Below are 20,746 nucleotides of genomic sequence, written 5' to 3'. Positions count from 1 at the left end.
AACCCCCCCCCCCCCCCCAAAAAAAAAAACATCAGAAAAAAGAAAAGACAGTATTTTAAAAAAACAGAAAAAACACATTTCAGAAAAAAACTGAAGAATCTAGAACGCATTTTAGGTCAAATAAAACATGATAATACAGAAAACACAGTATTTAATAAACACCAGAGCAGACAAGAATTTCCCCTGAACCAGAAAAGGTAGGTGCCTTTCTGTCTTTCTTGTTGCAGTTTTTCTCTATTACATACATTTCTTTGCAAAGAACATACGACTTTTGGCACACAGCACAATCAGTTTCATAAACACTAAATATATTGCAATTGCAACATCTTTTTTAACCAGGTTTCTGGGATCAATTATATGCTCAGATTGTTCCCCTTATTTTACATATTATAATAACTTTGTGTGTTAACAAGAAACACACCACACAGATGTTGTTGGCCTATAATCAACAATGGAAAGTGAGGTTTTTGAAAAGTTATGTTTACTGCATTGATATCCGTGCCTAATGTTGATGGGGAAAGTATAAGATTTAGTGAAGTTGTGTGGTTTTGGGAACGGTGTTGATCCAGTTGGCAGCTTGAGCTTTTAAGATGATGTAGAGCTCACTCTTTCTTTATTTTATTCCCTCATGGTTATGTCCCTTTAAGACCTGTCAGGGCTTGGTTGGTGATCACACAAATAACACTAAAGCGCCAAGCACTTCACTGTCGCCATCCTTACCTTCAATTTAATACTGTTGCATTTATTTACAACAGTGTATACATGGTATGAAAAAACAATGTGTCAATAGTAGCTTCCTACATTTTCTGTTTTTAAATGTTTTCCAAAATGCTGTTGTTTCTTTACTTTGAGTTCACTTTTTAAATATTGTTTTTGTAGCTCGGAAGCCACCATACAGTTATGAATATTTGTAAAGGTTCAACCTCTCTCTTTTTTCTTCTTATTTGGAAATAACAGTTTGCCGTGCTAACCTCACTTCCTTCCTTGTTCATCATTTTTTTTCTGCATTCCTAGAAACAAGACTTATCTAATCGTCTTCACTCTCGCACTAACATACTTCAGTTAGAAAACCAAATTTTGACATGGACACATTTCTTGCCACAGACATTTAATTCTTATTCACAGATGCTTTAACTCTTAATTCAAACTCAGATGTGGCGCAGCTTGAATATTTGTCTACATTTTGATAAAAAACAAACTACAGATAACTGTTAACTGTAGTTGAATGTTTACATGGTTTATGAAACTTTTTGATAGACTAAGAATAAAATGAATGTGTTTATAAAAAAACTAATTATTGGGGCACCTCTGGTAGCCCAGTAGTTAAGGTACACCTTTTCCCAAATAGCTACTCTGTCAGGATACCTTGTTTAAGGATGTGTCTTAATTTATTGTCTATTCAAAATTACATTATGTCAGCACAGTATCTTGCACCAAAAAAGGTACTCGAGCAGATAATTTATATATTTTTTTTATCTTCTGGCTCAAATTCATTTGGTGACCACATGTGGGGGCATGAACCAAAATTTGAGAACCACATTTCTAGATTTTCTGTAGATCCTATTTAGATTTTCTGACAGGTGCCAGGTCCAGATGCCAGGTTGTAAGGGCATTTCTATAACTGTATATTAAAATGTTATCAAGGAGGCATACTGAGCAAATGCAAAAAAAACCCCCAAAAAACTCGGAGCACGGTAAATGTAAAATAAACTTCGTTAACCACACTAAATGAGCCTTTATTTATTTTGGACACTATGACCTTTCTCCAGCGTTACCCCTTAGGACAAACGGTGCATTTTCACTTCACTACTGTGAGAACAGCAAGGAAGTCAGTATGAGTGTTACCTCTAACATTGTTTTTTTGTAAAATCATGAACATTTGGGCATGCAAAAGCACTTCTGAATAATGGTTGCAATCAAAACATCGGTTTCTCACAGATCCATTGATTGGATCCTGTGTTGTTGTGTTTCCATGATCCTTTCAGACTAATATATGCTTTGGACCCATTCACAGCGTTTACATTCATACCTACTTGCCAGGCCCTGTAGAACAGAGTAAACAAAACACATGGGATTATTGATATAAGATTGTGCATGCAGTTCAGTTCATAAAATTAATTCTGGACAGACACTCCTCTTGAGCTTCATATATAGTTTGTCTTTCAACTGGTATGTACACCACAGAAGAAGAGTTTCAGAAAGTGAAATGAGATTTTGTTGATTCCAAAGTCAGGCTATAAATATATTTGAGCTGTTTGTTTTTTCAGCATGTTCAGCTTTCAGTGGATAGGGCAGCACAGAGGAGGTTTGATATGAACATGTTGGTGTCATGTGGTGGAACAGTAGACTGCAAGTTCATAATACTGAGCTATAAAGAGCCTAGATCTGCAGCTTGCACCTCTCTGGCTTTTGATTTCTTAAATGCAAACCAAAATTCAATTTCAGAATGTGGTGGAACAAATAATTTAAAATCTTCAGATTTAGATTGTGTACAGGGATTCAGAACAAATTTATACAAAATAATTCATTTTTACTCCAACAGCTAGACACCACACACAGCATGTTGGATTGATGTCAAGTTGAAACCATTTGTTGAATTGTTCAGTGATTATCATTATCTGAACACCATCGGACTCACATTGTGATATTTTAAAATAAATATATTAAATATTGTATTAACATGTTTTCAACTTATATTACTTCATAAAATTATCATATTTTTATTAATCATTATTATTCATTTTTGTTTTCATCCAACTATTATCTCTAAACATTGACTCTGATAAACCATGATTTAAAAAGAAAATTCTCACGTATATGTCAGTGTTGATCCGTCCACCCATTCCCATTTGTTCTTCCAACTGTTTTTCACCGATTTCAGACCGATCCAGGAAGCTCCATGTTTACTCAGCTCTCTGACAAAATCCTGATCATTTTGCAGAAGAGATGATAATTATTTCTCTGATCATACAATAGTTTTTATCCATCCATCCATCCATCCATCGTCAACAGGGTCGCGGGGGGCTGGAGCCAATCCCAGCTGACATCGGGCGAAAGGCGGGGTACACCCTGGACAGGTCGCCAATCCATTGCAGGGACAATGTGTTTATATGGTAGTAAATTAAAGTTTTGAAAATCTCTGATGGAAAGAAATTCTCCCTGGTTTGGTAGAAATAAAAAAAACAAAATACCACAGTGAAAAGTTCTTTGCTGGTCAGTGACAACAAACATTATCAGACATTGCTGTGATATATAAATAACGAATTCTCATTTGCAGTCCATGCTAAAGGGTTTTTGATTGAGTCTGGTGGCTTTGTTGCTGCAGTCACAGCAGTACATTGCTTAGCTCCTGTGCTGGTTTTCCTGTCTGCATCTCCAGTCTGGCCATCTAATGTAGGTTATATACTGACTATGGATAAGAACTTAGTAAGTATAAGTACGTTTGTCCTTAACACAAATATATGATATGTTGAAATCATAATTTCTGCTTTTTAAATCAGTAAACCACTTAGGGTAGAATTCCCCCCTGGGTGGAAATCACAGACATACAGCTTGTAAGCTCCCACAAAAACACAGACATACTGTACATGCACAGACTTACATAATGCACAAACACGTTAACAGAGAGACACTCACCTGTTCCTCTCTGGTGCTTATTATCACTAAATCTGCTCCTCTCTTCTGACAGTCTGTCCTGCTGGCTGTCCAGTTTTTCATCTCAGTAGATTTGTAATAACAACTGCATCGAAATCTCATCCATCCTTCAAGAAACAACTTATTTTCAGTGAGGTGCGTTAGAGACAGATTTCAAATAATTTAATGACAAAGTAATAAAGCAACAAAGCTTTTCTTTTTAAACTTTTCTCACCTGTAATGTTCCCCCGTGTTTGGTTTTCATTCCCCTGTACCAGACAGTAACGGTTCAGGTTGTAATAAAGGGTCTTATCGCTTTCATGATGTGTCTTATAACTGCGAACCTGGTTGTTTTCCACAATGACTGAAAAATCTGGTGACAACCACAACAAAAAAAGACAGGGCATGTTTGAAGTAACTGTTGAGCCTTTCCTTCTTAAAGTCAGCTCATCTGAACAAACATGAACAAAGACATTTGATTTTAGAAGTGAGACTATCCCAGCCAGTGGAGAAATCAAGCTATCAGAGGGGAACTAGCTGCATGCGGTGGGGCACCAGTATATGGAAAGTCATGATACATTCAGTGAAATAGTTCCAAACCCTGGTTATTATTAAAACTGAAGTATACCTATTTAAAACTTTGCTAATTTCCTAGCATGTGTGGCAGTCTAAATGGTGCTGCATCACGTTTCCTCCATTTGGAGGACACCCATTAGTGCGCTGCTAATAAATATTTTTTCGTACAGTTTGTAGCAGCTGTCAACCACAGATAATTATAAAATATATCACTCCTTTATTTATTTGTTACAGGCAAACCTGCTTTAACCTTATTAGAAAGTCATTTTTGATGCAGTTTTAAAGGCATCTAATGAGTGCTGGTACCTATTTTTTTCCACTTCAAGCACTCAAGCAAATTGTGCTTTTGACAAACCTGCTTTAACCTCATCAGGAACAGACTTGGTTCTGAGATGTCTGTTCTCTGTGATATGTGTAACACCCAATTTACTCCAAAATACCACCAACTCGCTTTGTTCAGCTTGTGTTTGCGCTTTCCTTCCACCTGTGCACCATGCACACTTTGCTGGGGCACCCAAACAGCAACAGACAAAGACACAGCAAAGACATTACAAGATCACAACCCCCCCCCCCCCCCCCCCCCCAAAAAAAACAAAACACCAGAAAAAAGAAAACACGGTATTTTAAAAAAACAGAAAAAAACACATTTCAGAAAAAAAACAATGAAGAATCTAGAACGCATTTTAGGTCAAATAAAACATGATAATACAGAAAACACAGTATTTAATAAACACCAGAGCAGACAAGAATTTTCCCTGAACCAGAAAAGGTAGGTGCCTTTCTGTCTTTCTGTTTGCAGTTTTTCTCTATTACATACATTTCTTTGCAAAGAACATACGACTTTTGGCACACAGCACAATCAGTTTCATAAACACTAAATATATTGCAATTGCAACATCTTTTTTAACCAGGTTTCTGGGATCAATTATATGCTCAGATTGTTCCCCTTATTTTACATATTATAATAACGTTGTGTGTTAACGAGAAATACACCATTGGTGTATTTAAATAAAAATATAGCTTTATACGTTAAAAGCTAATCCTCACAACGCATGAAGATCCCAGCTGATATCAGAAGACACAGCACTCCCAGAATCCCAGGTTTGAAACAGCTTCTTTTGACAGCTGAAAGATTGTTCTGAGTGACTGGTCCTACAGAGACAAAGTGAAGTAAAACGTGTTGTCAGGGAGTGAGTTTGAAGTGTTTTTTTCAAATTATTTTCTGCTTAGTAAGAATATTACAACCTTTAAACTTAAGTAGCACACATTTCCACGGCAAACACTTGCTGAAGTTAACTGGGACTGAGGATAATGTATTCATTTGTACAAACATTAAATGGAATAAGCAGTGATAGATCAGGATTTAATCAAATGTGGACAAACGTTGTCATTTTATACTCACTGACTTCATTGGACCCAAAATCAGAATAACTGTGTTCCAAAGTGTCTTCATTCTCATAGATGGCCACGTTGCTCTCCTCTTTTTCTCCTCCGTTGTCTTCTCGGCTGTATCTCACCTTCAAACTCAGATCTGGTGCATGAATGTCTGTAGACATCTTGATTATCGAAAGTTGTGTTTCTCTGTGCATGTGGCAGCTTTTAAACTGTGGGCATGGAGGAAGTAGCTGCGAGATAAACCACAAATACAGATTAAGACAACTTCTATTTTTTGCCGGACATATTTTCCAATCTGCAATAGACTCCAGCATTTTTTCACCTATCTTGTGATGAAAGCAGCGGGTGCTGCAGAACCCTGTGGTCCCTAACGAGGGGCCAAGTGTGCCACAAGATTGTAGAACATTTCACCTTAAAAAACAAACTTTTTTTTTTTTTCAAATAGTTAAATTTTCAAACAAATACATAGAAGAAATTAATATTGATATCACTGTATTAAAGACCCTGTTTAGTATGCCATAGATAAGACTGGTGACATGACAGCTCACAGTTCTTGGCAACACAACTATAGCTTAATGGATACTGAATTCCTAAGGCCAAGATAAGATTCAAAACATTTGTGTTTATGTTGAGGAAATGTTGAGTTTGTGTTCAGGGTAAACGGCAACAACAGGAAATCAAACTGCAGCAGATTAGAAAAAAGAGCAGTCTTACTTCAATATAATGTAAACCGTTGTGTTTATAGAAATGTAAGCATGTCTCTATAGCATGGTCCTCTCCTCAGTTAAAGGAAATAAAGGCACAGTTCACTATTTTAAAATTGTCTGTTCTGGAGCAGTGCAATGAACTGTGTTGTTAAAGTTGTGCAACATTTGTATTACTAATAGTTCCGTGTGATTTTTTGTGCTGCATCAGATTAGCAAGCTGCTGGTCTTTGTTATCGTAGCCATGTTTGACATCAGAACATGTTCTTCACTGTTGATAGGCTGATCTGTGCAAACATGATGATGTCGGTATACCATATAACATATATCTTCACTTCAGCTGTTCAGTATTGAGTCAGGAAGCAAGTTGTATTTTAATAAAAATATTGTGTGGATTGTTTCCGCTGTGTCCAGTTTTTTTTCTCAAGTGCAAATTTCCCCACACTCTGTTTAAAGCCTATTAAATTGATAGCCAAATTATAAATAATGTAATATAATATGTTAATAAACAAATGACAATAATAGTAATTACTTTAGATTTTATCACTTTGCAACACCAAAATGCAAATGTTGAATCCCTGGACTTGTTTAAAGCTGTTTTTGGTGTGTTACATATGCCAGAATCTCACCACACAGTACAAATTGAACCAAAAAAATGGAAGCAGATAAAATAAAACTATGTACATAACTTTCCTGCGTAAAATTTTTTAGCGACCCCATGTGGGGTCATGATCCATAATTTGAGAACAATGGATCCAGATTATGTAAAGGTCTCATTTAGTGTAGGGCGATGTCTCCAAAATGCCTCCAATGAAACATCGTGATGGAAGATGATACCGGGTGGATGGTTTTGTAAAAAAGCCGACGGGGGAGAAAGACAAAGAGAGGAGGGGCAAGCTGGTGTCTTTGCTGTGAAAGACCAGAGGGGGGTGTAGATGTGAGTGTGGGAAGACGAGATGTCCGAGGCAGATGCAAAGCGGGTAGTTTAATGGTAATAATGTTCGTGTGGATTAAAACCTCCTTTCAAAGGGCGGCATTTCTATTACTGTATATGCATATGTGCCCAGCCCTAAAAAAAAATGTATATATATATAATTTTCATTATTCAATTTTGAGCATAAAAATGCGATTGATCGCTATTATTCGCAAGAAAATCATGCAAATCACACCAAAAAAGGCGAAAGTGAAATAGAGACTTTATTGTCAAACAAATCACACAAGCACAACATTTAAGATCTTAGACAGTTCTGGCTCTGAAGACACTAGTTGTGGTCCCACATTTGAACCTTCTGAGCACTCCTTTACTTCCAGGGTGGATTAATTTCAGGTGCATCCAGGGGTCCTTCAGAATGAGCTGCTGCCTCAGTAAATCAGGAACTTAATACACGTGGCTTATGTCCTCAAAATCAATGTAAACTGCAGCACACTTTTGTACTGGGTCGATTTCAGGTTCAAGTTTCTTGTTCTCATAAACTTATGTTACAGGATGTTTCAGTGTTATTTTTAATTTGAAACTTGTTAAATATTTAAATTCTTTCTTGTCTAAAGCAATATTGATAATGCTTAATAAACGTTAGTGAAATACTATTTGTACATGTTGGTTTAAATCTTTCTTAATTCACCTCTATTAAAGGCAGTGTCAATCAGTCTGTTGATGTACCACTTTGGTCTAAACAAATATTTCAACATATCTTGGATGGATTTTATACCATTTCTAAACATCATTACTCCTTAACATTAGCATTGTCATTGTCAGTACGTTCACATACTAGCATGAGCATTTAGCTCAAAGCACTGCTGTGCCTAAATATTTACTGAGCCACTGGCTTTAGACTGTTAGTTTCAAAAGATTGTTCTAGAAAGAGAAATACTATCTCCAGCTGTTTTCTGCGTGGTGCCCCTAACTCTCTCCCTCATTTCCTTTATATCCAATTACCTATCACATAATGGCAAAAAATTTACAAAGTATAGATCTGCCTACAGTGGGGAATGATAGTTATAGAAGGGCCAATGGTAGCCTTCAGTGGGAGACAAACCAGCAATTCCATATTGGGAGAAAAACGAAAAAAGTCAAGTTAACGTCGGATTGACAAGAATCAATAGATGTTGGTTTAACAATCATTCTTACCTTCACATTTCCTCACGAAACTCTCAATTTGTTGCTCCAAATATATTTTTTCTAAGGTGACAAAAATATGAGAACAGAAACAAAGCAAAAAGCTGATTATACCTGTTACAAGATTTAAAGTAAAAAAATAGTGTCAAGTTAATTGTTGTTTTAGTAAATATCGCTGACAGTCAAATCTGGAATTCCTCTTTTTTGGCTTCTGACTGGCCTTTAAATATTATTACCTATTATTCACAGTAGGAGCACATTAATACTAAACAAGTGATTTCTTTAAAAATGTCTGTGTAGATGAAAAATGTATTATTTGCTTGCCAATATCTAATCAACCCATATATTAGTTATGTTAACTAGCTGCAACTACAAGCTATGACATTTAACAGTAAACATAATTAAATGGGGTTTAACAATCACAACTCGGGCTGTGCGATACGGCAAAAAAATTATATGCCGATATGGGTCATTTCATATCCCAATAACGATATATATCCCGATATAGAAAATTTTTTTGTTAATTCATTGAAATATGGCATTTCCAAATGGAACTCAGGATATTTCTCTGCATTATAAAGGTTGGGTAAGTGATTCTGGAGAAATCAAACATCATGACAAATACTATGATAGAATGAACGACACAGCAAGTAATGTAACAACCACAGTCCCAGAGCAGCACAGCAGCTCCAGACAGCAACACTCACAGCTCTACTGCTGCTATAGCTAACATCACAACAATAGCATGTCTTGGCAAACTATAAAGTAAGATGTATGTGCAAATCATTCATCTTATTTTATATTATTGTTTAATTGTATGATTAAGCACATCGTGAGCATGTATGTGCACACATACTCGGCAAATAAAGTCCAACGAAGGTTAAAATGAAGGGCAACTGGACTTGGTTGAAGATACTGGAAGACATTTCGTCCCTCATCCAAAGGACTTCTTCAGTTCTGACTGACTGGCAGGGAAACTCAGCTATTTAACCTCAGTGGGGTCGTTTGCCAGGGTCATCGATACCGCTGGTTCGTTTGTGTTCTTGGTTGCTGTAACGACAGTCGTTACAGTCGTGAGGACTACCGGTGGCCAAGACTGAACAACCATCGTTGGCATCTTCACCTGAGGTCAGTAGGTTACGTTTGTTGAGTTTCCTGGGAAGTGATGAAAGGACAGCATTGTAAGTGGGGGATAAGTGGTGGCGTAGACCCCCTCCCCTGTTCAATGACGGCTTCTCAACCCTGGTGTAGATGCTTCCTTGACACCTCTTTCAAACCATCCATCTTCTCTGTCTAAAATGTGCACCTGGTGGTCCTCAAACGAGTGTCCTCTGTCCTTCAGATGTAAGTAGACTGCAGAGTCTTGACCTGAGGAGGTGGCCCTTCTGTGTTGAGCCATGCGTTTGTGTAGTGGTTGTTTAGTCTCACCAATATACAGGTCTGTGCATTCCTCACTGCATTGGACCGCATACACTAGATTGCTTTTCTTGTGTTTGGGTGTGCGGTCTTTGGGGTGGACCAGTATCTTTTTTAAACCCAAGAACACACTAAGACAGATGCTAGATAAATAGCTGAGTTTCCCTGCCAGTCAGTCAGAACTGAAGAAGTCCTTTGGATGTGGGACGAAACGTCTTCCAGTATCTTCAACCAAGTCCAGTTGCCCTTGACTTTAACCTTCGTTTGGTAACGATGACCTGGATGACTGAGAATCTTCATAGACATTGGCAAATAAAGCTGATTCTGATTTAACGTTACCTGACTGAAACGCACATCATAGTTGGAACTGCTGGATAGTTACACGTGTGGAAGAACGTCAAGTTAGTTTCAAGTTGGATATTTGTTTTATGTTAAACATTCGGGGGATGTCCAATTCCAATGTAAAGCTAACTTCTCCGCGGTGCATAGGGCCGTTCCCTCACCAAAATATTACTGTAAAGTGTGGAATCTGCGACATAACGATATAAACGATGGAGCATAGTTGTAAACGATTTATCGCAGCCCTATTGATAACCACTTAAAAAAAATGCACATACTCTTTAGTGTTACTAATGTACATACAGCAGAAGGGACTCCCTTAAAGTCAAGTACCCAAACACTATGTTGTCATTTCTTTATTAGCAGCTGGAGTGATACAGACTGAGCTTCTCTGCAAGAAGTGATGTTGCCATAGAGTTACCGTGTTTGTGATATTCATAAGATTTTTAGAAGCGCTTTGAAGGACTGCTTAGCTAACAGTACATGGCTTGTGTGTAATGAAGTACTTCAAAAGCTGCCTGATATACAAAGTCACAGGATTGGGAGCCTGTGTTAACCAACTCTCACAGGTCAAAAGTGGCATAGCACTTTTGACATGAACTTCTACAGATCTGGCAGGTGAGATATGAAAAGCAAAACAGAACAAAAATATATACAGTAGTCATACTAATGTCAGATTGACAAAAAAATAAAAAGATCTGTTTAACAGCCACTCACCTGCCTTCAGCTTACTTCGTTCATTTTCTATCTGGCTGTAGTTCTTGCTCAGGATGTTAAATCTGGTCTGTAGCCCGTCCCTCTCTTCGGTGAGATTGATGTTTCTAGTTTGCAACTGTTTCAGACTGATATTAAGCTGGTCTCTTTCTTTCTGCAAATTTTGTGTTTCCAATGTCACAAAAATATCTGGAAAGAAAAGAAACGTAACAAAAAAAAAAAAGATTAACAACATGAACTAATTCAGGATACCGGAGTATTTTTGCTCTTTGCTTTCACATTCAAGTCCATGAAATATTGTCAGGCGAGATCTGAAAAGCAAAACGGCAATAAAGAAAAACAATAAAATAGAGATTCTTAGGGCCCTATTTGAATCTCACAAGGGCAAAGTCGTTTAACTTGGACTTTTCTAGCTTTGAGCACACTTATTATTTTGGTTCATGTATGGGCAGCACAAATCAATGAAGGTGTGGAGATTAATAAATACTTTCAGATTGCCATAGTAGCTCTAGAATAGCTGAGCCAATCACAGTGGAGCATGACAACAAGAGCTCACCAAATGGAGAGGTAAAATACATTTATATGAAATCATAATGTTGTCTGAATGGACTCGTGAATAGTGGCACGAGATGGAACACACAGCACTATACATTTGCATCAAGATGCTGAGGCAAGGTTGAAAAGAAGGCACTCTTATAACTGATCAGTGTGTGTGTGCGATTATTTTTTAGCAGCCTGGTGTCATCTGGAGTTGATTTAATGAAGCTAACGCAAAGCATTGTTGTACGTAATGGCACAGTGCCCTGACTTGACACTTCTCAAATCAGAGACTGCAGATTTATCAACATGTCTGTCTTGCTGCCGTCAGGGAGCTCCACAGATGTAATGAACTAAAGTGCAGTACATAGCGGTTTTGAACCGTAGTATAAAAATAATGAATTTATGTAATCAAAGCAGAGTGCTCTACTGACAAACCTGCTTTAACCTCATCAGAAACGGGCTTGGTTCTGAGACATCTGTTCTTAGTGAGGTTTAAGACCGAATTCCAAACAAAATACCACCAACTCACTTTGTTCAGCTTACGTTTGCACTTTCCGTGGGGTAACCAAACAGCAAACAAAGACACAGCAAAGAGGATTACAAGATGAAAAAAACTACCAAACTGTCAGAAGAAAAAATGTAGATATGGTAAAAAGCAAATCCTCACAGCGCATGAAGATCCCAGCCGATATCAGAAGATACAGCACTCCCAGAATCACAGCTCTGAAACGGCTTCTTTTAACAGCTGAATGATTGTTCTGAGTGACTTGTGCTACAGAGACAAAGGACAGTAAAACGTATATTTATGGAGCACATTTGAAGGGGCTTTTTCAAATTATTATCTGCTTAGTAAAAAATTACACCATTTTAACAGTCACTAAATTGCATTTCAGAGTCTCAAAGTCTCCACGGCACAGACCAGTCCATAAACATGTGCTACAGTTAACTGGTACTAATGATAAAGTATTCTTTTGTACAAACATTTAATGGAATAATAAAGTTATTAATCAGGATTTAATCAGACGTGCACTTATTTTATACTTACTGACTTCATTTGACCCAAGCTCAATATGACTGTGTTCCAAAGTGTCTTCATTCTCATAGATCTCCATGTGGCTCTCCTCTATTTCTCCTCTGTTCTTTTTGTCTCCTCTGCTGTATCTCACATTTAAACTCAAAACTGGTGCTTGAATGTCTGTAGACATCTTGATAGGTGAAAAAACTGATCTTAAGTGAAGTGATCCCAATCTTCACTGTGTGGTTCTTTTTGCGTGTGGCAGTTTTAAAGCGGTGGACATCAAGGAAGTAGCATCAAAACCAACCACGGAAACAGATTTGTTACAACTTCTGTTTTTTCTGAACGAATTTCGGGGTTCAGCGTAGGGGGCAGGTTTGGTTATAAGCTGAATATCAAATATAGTCTCTAAATATTGATACAATATTCCTATTTTAAATTATTAGTTAACATTAATAAGTACAGGGACTAATAACCAGACCTCAAAATTGTCTCCTAAAGGGTTTTGACCTATAAATTATCAATAATAACACATAATTTATTTATGATAGGCTAACACTGAAGGGGTGAGTCCATACTCTGTCTCAACCAACTGTTGTCACAATACCATGCACAATAACCACAAACAATGACTTCTTAAAGGTATAACAGGATTTATTCACTTCACCGTGGATTAACAATCACAATTTCAACCATTTCTATGCATAGGGGCCCCAACATGGCAGATGCCCTCTTCCTATTCTCACCCGCAAAATGGCATCGAGCACAACTGGAGCTAGGCTACTGTGTGTCACAGGTCAGGCTGCTTACACTTGTCTTGTGGTGTGTTAATGTTTCTGTGTGCACGTGTTAGTATGGAGGAAAGAAGGGAATGTGCAATACTGCAGAGGGCAGTGTCTATAAGAGCCTAGTTGTCACGGTTTAATACAATGTAACTACAACACTGCCTTGCATAGCCTGCGCAATGAGTGTGTACTCCATTAGTCGGTGCTGGCTTGTTTAGACAGTATGTAGCTATTGCTACCATGCCTGATAATAGTACCCAAGAACACTACAAGCAGAGGTTCGTACATAATAACGCAATTATGACTATGTCTCTGCCCAGAAACTTTAACAAGCCTCTGTTCTATGTAGCAGTAGATGTGCATCAGTCCATATACGAATGTCAATCGGAGTGTCTCACGGATCGGATCCTGCCCTCCTCTCCCCCTCTTTCTGTGTCATTTACAGTAATTTTCTGACAATTAAAATGGAGCGCTGCTGCAGGATTTTCGCCTGCAGTGCAACAATACAGTGCTGATGACTATAGAGCAATGAAACAACCATGATGACTTTAAATGGGTTAGGAATACAGGGATAGAGACTCTTGGTGCCATACTTATGTTATACAAGCCCAAGGTTGTAGGTCTTGGACTGTTCCTGCTCTGAACATCTGCTATTTTGGTTCATGTATGTGCAATGGCACAGGTCAGAGGGGGTGGAGATTAATAAATACTTTAAGACTGCTCTAGTATGCAGGATAGTTGTACGTAATGGCATTGTGCCCTGATGTGGCACTTTTCAAATCATGAGGCTGCAGATTTATCAACATGGCTGTCCTGCTGCCTTCGGTTAGCTGCAAAGATTTCATTAATTGAAGTTTTTCATATCGAATATAGCAACTGTGAACAATAGTTTGAGAATGATTAATTTATGTAATCGAAGCAGACTGCTCTACTGACAACATGCTCTGACCTTCTCACACAGTCATTTTTTTATGCAATTTTAAAGGCATCCGCTGATTTGACTCAGTTTAATGAAAATGGTTCATTAAGATTTTAAGCAATATTGTATTATTGCTGAACATTTGCTCTTGTTGAAAACAATAAAAAATTGGCAAGTAGTAATTTTGTGCTAGAAACATAGTTCCACCAAAATACCACAAACTTGCTTTGTTCAGCCTCGGTTTGCACTTCCCTCCCACATGTGCACCATGCACATTTTGCTGAGGCACCTGAACAGCAGACAAAGACACAGCAAAGTGATTCCATCCATCCATCACCAACCGTTTATCCTGTGTAGGGTTGTGGGGGGCTGGAGACTATCCCAGCTGCCACAAAGATATTACAACATTAAGATTATTTTATAATTACCTACTTTGTGGGAACCAAAATCAATATAATCAATATGTGTTCGAAAGTGTCTTCATTCTCATAGATCTCCACGTTGCTCTCCTCTTTTTCTCCGCCAGCCTTTTTGTCTCTCCTGCTGTATTTCACTTCAGCTTTTAAACAGAGGGCATAAAGGAAGTAGCAGCAAGACAAACCTCAAATACAGATGCTAGATATCTTAAGTTTTTCCAAAACATTTCAGCATGTTTTCACCTAGCTTGTGTTGAAAGCAGTAGGAGCTGCAGGACCCTGGGGTCCCTAAGAAAGGGACAAGAGAGCCACAAGATTTTACTACATTAAAAAAAGAACTTATTTTCCTAAAGTTACATTTTGAAACATATCCAAATACAAAAAACCCTGTTTAACCCATAGCTTAGATTGATGACATGACATGATGTAACACAGTTAAAGCTTAATTGATACTGCGTTCATGAGGCAAATACTGATATTTTACATTGAAAAGGATTTGACGATGAATTAACCAATAGTCATCTCAAAACATTTGAGGAATTGTTGAGTTTTTTGGGGGGGGTTTGACGACAACAGCAACAACAGGAAATAAACCTGCAGCAGATCCAAAAAAAGTAATACTGTTTATAGAAATATAGGCCTGTTTCCACTAAAGGTCTGTTCACTATTTGTAAATTTTCTGGAGCAGTGAAGTGAACCATGTTGTTAAAATTGTGCAACATTTGTGTGCAGTACTTATCAGTTGTGTTTTGTGCTGTATCAGATTAGCAAGCCGATGGTTGTTCTTATCTTGGATCTTTCACTTTAACAACATTGAATCTTCACTTGAACTGTTTAGTGTTAAGTCAGGAACCAGTTTGTTTTTTATGGAGTAAAAATAAAAATCATATTCCCACCATTGTTTCTAGATAGTTGAACATTCGTTAATTCCTCATTACTATTATTATATTAATCTGTTTTTGCAACCATGTAAATGTCTTTAACCTCTCATCTTTGCTTTACTGTGACTTTTGTCAGCAGTGAAATTATTATCACATCTTAACCCAACCAAACTTAATTAAACATTATTAATCCCTTTAGTGAACCAAACTATGCAAAACCTACAACCTACCTTTTACTTTTTTGGTTTGACTTTACAGTAATCCCACAATAACTTTATTAATTTCATGTATAGTTATTATGGGGACACATTTGACATCAACTTCTCACAGATCCAGATCTCTTGTTTCTGCTGGGTATCCAACTTATTTGTTCATCACCACTTCCCCACACATTAGAAGTTACAGGAGTTTGAAAAAGATTAGTTTGAATTTCACACCTCAATTTTTTTAGTTTTAGTTTAAGTACTATTTTTCACCTTTTTTGGAAAAGAGAGGTCCGAATCAGCAGGCGCCCTCACGTGGTAAAATACTGAAGTGCAGGGTCAACTAGGTGCTGGAACCAGTGGTTTTACTTTCACACTATATATATATTTTAAATAAACCGTTAACACCAGACAGACACAGTTGTGATCACCTAACTGTCAGCGGTGATCCGTGCACCAATTCCCATTCCCAAGTACTTCAAATCAACTGTGTTGTGTATAAAGTCGTACTCAAATCAACATCAATGTTATATGTTACTGGGCTTATTTGTGTATCTTTGAAAAGCACTAAATTAAATTAAACTCGATTGATGCGATTCCAAAAAGTCTTTGGTCCTACAGAGGCAAAATACATAGAAAACATTTTTATTATACTTGTTTGAAGTTTTAAGTGACCACTATGAACTGTGCAGTTTCTATGTGAATATTGACTCTTGTGGCACCAGATTACAGCACCAGGACACTTGATAATGGACCATTGTGAATGATGACTGATTGAATAATCGGTTTACTCAATAACTAATTATAATATATCCACACAAAAATGTATATCAACTTCCCTTTTACAACATTATTTCAGACTTCTTGCATTTTTGTGACCCAAGATCAGTGTGATGCTCTTCATCCTCTGAGGGCTCCATCTCATTTTCCTCTCCCGCTCCTCTGTTTTCTTGAACTCTTCTGGTATATCTCACATTCAAGCTTAAATCTGGTGCAGCAGATATTTTGAAAAACTGAAACTCTTACTGAACTGTTTCACTGTCAGCTTGTTTGAGTTGGGGAAGTGAGAGCAGGACAAGCTACTAACACAGATGCACACCAAACACATTTGTTACTGTTAATTAAAGAACCCCACTTAACTTAATCCAAATTTAGAAATAAACTACAGGTGTATAAATAAGTATATTTGATCCAGAAAAATAAAGATTCTTGTTGTCAATGCCATTGAGGAAATACACATTTTTCACTCAACAGCAGGTGTATGTGCTCACATACACAAATGTGCATCGCTGCATTCCTGGTTCCTCATACAGTGCACTCTCACACACATGCATCTCACAGGAAAGGTGATGTATTGACCGGAAAGTTATTTTTGTTCTGTCTGGTAGACGGAACTACGTGACAAGTTTTGGTTTAGGTTTGAATGGTTCTACGATGATAAGAAACTTAAAATGCCAAAACAAACTGAAAAACACACATGCAGAGTATCTTATTATTACTTGCAGCAAGATTAAATGAAGAATTTGCTCTGTTTCATGCACATGAAACACCATGGGATGTGCAATACATTTTATCCTTGTCATCTTTCTTTGGTCTTCAGATGAAAACAAGTCTATTTCTCACAGATCCAGTTCTTAAGAACATAAAATCCGCTTTGTGTCCATTGTCCTTGTTGATTGCAGCATGCGGTGTATTGGATCCAGGGCTGGTGTGACAATCCTGCTGCCCAGAACCTGGAGGACAGTTTTTTAATTTGGAGTAAGCTGTTGGATTTCACTGATTTCACATATTTTTATTATTAGTATTAGGGATGGTGATTGTTAATTTTTATTAATATTGATTCACTGCTTGCAGGTAATGCTACCTGGTAGAGACTTAGCCAGCAGCTGAGTTTATAATGTAATGCAGATCCTTTAATGTCTTGAGAGACATAACATTACATTATAGGACCTGCTAGACTTGATAGCAGTATTGACAAGCTCAAACCTTATTGATTTTTTCAGGTTTTGAGAAACTTGGAACCAGGTCATTATACAGGGTACCAGCGGGGTCTTAAAAGTATTAAAAAAACATTGAATTTAATAGTCTTAAAATAAGGCCTAAAAGGATTGAAATTTCATTCACAAAGGTCTTATACATTCTTGTCCTTTCATAGGATTAATTAAATACTGTAACGTCATAATTAACTGTCGCATCTATAAAATGTTTTTTGTTATAGTGCTGTCATCTTTTATTTTAGCCACTTTTACAATAAGCTTTGTACATTTTGTATATAGTGTATTGATCATTCCGATTATCAGCCTTATTACCATCGTGTTTTCAGAAAGCGAGCTAGCTTAGCTAGTTGGCCAGCCCACCTGTCTACTAAAATGAAGATAAGCAGCATCAAGCCTATGAAGAGTGGTGACAAATGTGGTATTAAAAAGGTCTTTAAAAGTCTTAAATTTACCCTGGGGGTACCCTGCTTATAGAACCGGGTCTCCATCCCCATTCCTAATCAGTAATGAATAAATATTACAATGGTAATGACTTGTTTAACCTATTGTTCAGTTTTGTAAATTAATATAACCTGTATTTGTTTTTATTTCATGTTTTAATTTAATTAGTTTAGTGACAAATGGAATTGTGACAGAAACAAATTTTTAAAACGTCTTACGTTTCTGTCAGCGGCGAGCTGTCCACCCATTCCCATTCCCATACCCGTTTTGTCTGTGTCCATTTTTCCATGGCCAGTAGACCAATCCAGGAATCTCCATCCTTGTTCAGCCCAATGATGAAATCCTAGTATAAGACAGTCCATAATAATTTTCCGTTTTTAGTAATTTCATTGTAGTAATTTGTGGGACCAAAAGGACAAGTAAATATGACGGGGTCAACACAGGAAGCTACGATGGCATGTTAGGGCCATTGTAGATTTTTTTTCTTAAATTACTGAGCAGGGGACGGGAAAAATCTAACCATTTCTGAGATTAAAGTTGAAAGTTTAGTCCGTGAAGGCATAATAGAAAAGGTGCAGCTTTCACACAGTTTGGCAGATATGCGGGGATGTGTCACACCTTAGTCACTTATAAATCTCTGCAGTTCTTCCCCAATTGTTTTATAATTTTTGTCCTTGTACAAGAGGAATTATCTCATAATACTGCTGATTGAAGTAGCTTAGATGTGACAGCTGTTGTTATTAACATCTGTATAGCCAGCTTTTGAAAGAGTACAGAGCCTTCAATAACAAACTTTATTGCCAAATTTTTTTTGGCAGATGTTTTACTTTAAACCTGCAGTACTTAACTTTTGTCTGTCTGACAGTGTAGGTAATTACACACTGTGGACATGTGCTGATAATCTATAGGCTCCAGTATGGTAGCTTCCCCTTCAGCTTTGGCAAACCAATCTGGTTGGCATAAAACACATCAATACTGGTTTGTCACCATAGATACCAGATTTAAAAACTTTGGTATTGGTTTAGTCAGCGTTGTGTTAAACTCATTTGATGAGGACAACAAGTCAAAAACAGAAGTAACAGATCACTGGCAGCTACATCTAAGATCACACACTCGGTAACAAACACACTCACCTGTTCCTCTTTGTTGTTTATGATCACCAGATCTGCTCCTTTCCTTTGACAGTCACTTCTGCTGTCAGACCAAGACTTGTTCTCATTGGATTTAAAGTAACAGCTGCATCCAAATCTCTTCCATCCTTCAGGACACCACTTCCCTTCGTGACAAATGAATTTTAAAAGATGGATGTGATTTCATGTACTGTCAAATTAATAAGCCTTGTACGTTTATTATTTAATTTAAGATCTTTCTTGCCAACACTTGTTGTTTAGTCTATAAATACAATTAAGTTTTGTATCTCATGTGTAACAGAAAGAAACACAGCAATACACTTCCAGAATAAAATAATTCAAATTCAAACTAATGGTAGTGAAGGTCAAGTTATATCAGGTGAATTGGTGTTCACGGGTAGTTTTTTAAACGTTCATCACATTCACTTTTGTTCTTCAGCTGCTTTAATTCATCCAGTAACTGTAATTTTAACTTAGTATTTCGTAAATGCTTTGTTGATGCTGTGTATTATGGTATTCACATATTTGGTTTGAAAACTTTTTTACCTGAAACTTTCCCCTGCAGCTCGCTGTAGTTGTTGTACAGTTTGTTGTATCTGGCCTGCAGCTGGTCATTTTCCAAAGTGACTGAAATATCTGGTGAGAAGCACAACAACATGATAAACACACCTACAACAATCAAATCTTTCTGCATATCCAAAAAATTCAAGCCTATCAGGCAAAACATCTGGAATGATCTGTCGCTGCTGAGGCTCAATCCCATCTACAGACTGACTAGATGGGCTGCAGCAAAAAAATATGTGACATTCATCAACATTTAACATCTTTGCGGCAGTGCTCACCTAACTGCAAATGATTTATGTATTTCAAGTGTTGTTAAATTCTGTTTGTCTTCCTCTTCTACACAGAGTAACAGGAGCATGAACTGGTGCTGACTAACTTCAGTGTTTTTCCCCAAAAGCATGTCTGTTGCATGCAACTGTTTTGTTATCTAACAGAGAGAAAAAACTTAAAACATGACATTAGGATAATTTGGATTAAAAACTTAATTCCTCACAGCGTATGAAGACTCCAGCCAATATCAGAAGATAAATCACTCCCAGAGTCGCTGCAGTAAAACACCTTCTTTTGACACGATTCTTTAGAGTCTGTGGTCCTACAGAGACAAAATACATACAGAACATTTTGATTATGCTTGTTTGAAGTTTAAAGTGGCCACTCTGTGGAGTTTGTTACTCGTTGTCATTCTCTCAATAAGATTAATGACTCTCGTGGCACCAGATTAGAGCATCAAGACACTCTGTATCAAATCTTTAAATAACCATTACATTAACTTACTTTTTAGAACATAATTTCAGACTTACTTGCTTGTTGTGACCCAGGATCAGTGTGATGCTCTTCATCCTCTGAGATCTCCACCTCATTCTCCTCTCCTGCTCGTCTGTTCTCTTGAACTCTTTCGGTATATCTCACTTTCAAGCTTGAATCTGGTACAGCAAGGATAATACTTGCAGGCATTTTGAAAA

General features: G+C 37.3%; 1 protein-coding gene and 1 long non-coding RNA gene across 11 annotated transcripts in view; both read right to left on the bottom strand.

The window, feature by feature from the left end:
- LOC123976253 overlaps positions 1–19,344 on the bottom strand; it is a 27,456-nt gene extending 8,112 nt beyond the window's left edge. For both annotated transcript variants that reach the window (XR_006826298.1, XR_006826304.1), the window contains exon 1: positions 19,224–19,344. This is a non-coding gene — a long non-coding RNA (uncharacterized LOC123976253). The remainder of the gene's footprint in view (positions 1–19,223) is intronic.
- Positions 1–20,746, bottom strand: part of LOC123976249 (collagen alpha-1(XIV) chain-like) — a 270,666-nt gene that overhangs the window by 68,228 nt on the left and 181,692 nt on the right. The window lies entirely within an intron of this gene.

This window comes from Micropterus dolomieu, linkage group LG09, assembly GCF_021292245.1.
Source record: "Micropterus dolomieu isolate WLL.071019.BEF.003 ecotype Adirondacks linkage group LG09, ASM2129224v1, whole genome shotgun sequence".
Lineage (NCBI taxonomy): Eukaryota > Metazoa > Chordata > Actinopteri > Centrarchiformes > Centrarchidae > Micropterus > Micropterus dolomieu.
Note: the sequence above shows the minus strand (reverse complement) of the source record. Positions and strands in the feature narration are given on the sequence as shown.